The sequence below is a fragment of the Metschnikowia bicuspidata genome (assembly GCF_001664035.1).
Source record: "Metschnikowia bicuspidata var. bicuspidata NRRL YB-4993 chromosome Unknown METBIscaffold_1, whole genome shotgun sequence".
NCBI classification, from domain to species: domain Eukaryota; kingdom Fungi; phylum Ascomycota; class Pichiomycetes; order Serinales; family Metschnikowiaceae; genus Metschnikowia; species Metschnikowia bicuspidata.
The window spans coordinates 1867658-1868559 of record NW_017387731.1 but is presented as its reverse complement, the minus strand read 5'-3'; positions in this window follow the sequence as shown (position 1 = coordinate 1868559).

Here is a 902-nt window from a genome sequence, read left to right as displayed (position 1 = left end):
GGAAGTGATAATAATGTTATCATGAGGTGAGAAGACGTGAGAGATCTGATGATAAAGTGAGAATGGAGTGAGTGGAGTGAGAAGAAAGTGCGAAGGAAGTGAGAGGAGTGAGAATGAACTGAGAATGAACTAAGGAAGTTATTATACAATGAAAATATAGTGACAATCAAGTGACAATAATAATTTAATAAGTGAGAACAGAGTCAGAAGAAAGTGGGAAGGAAATGAGTATACAGTAAAAATCAAGTGAGAATGAAATTTTAATACGTGATAATAAAGTGTAAAAAAATGATAATGAAGTGGTAAGGAAGTGACAAGGAAATTATAAGAATGCTATTATAAAGTGATGATGAAGTGACAAGTAGGTGATAATAAGGTTATAATGAAGTGTCAATCAGGTGAGAATACACTGAGATTAAAGTGAGAATAAAGTGAGAATACACTGCCAACACTGACAACACTGACAATACTGACAATACTGACAATACACTGACATAATGTGAGAATAAATTGAAATGACAGTGATTATACAGTGACAAGAAGTGAGAATATGTTAAACTCACAGTGATTATATAGTGACAAAAAGTGAGAATATGTTAAACTCACAGTGATTATACAGTGACAAAAAAGTGAAAATAAAGTGATACTGGAGTGAGATCACAGTGAGAATGAAGTGATACTGAGAGAATACAGTGAGATTACAGTGATATGTGATTATACACTGACAATACACTGACAAGACACTGACAAGACACTGACAAGACACTGAAAATAAAGTGACAATACACTAACAAGAAAGTGAGAATACAGTGGTTATACACTGAAAACAAAGTGAGAAGAAAGTGAAAATTAAGTGAGAATTAAGTGAGAATACACTGAGATATTAAAGTGATAATAAAGTG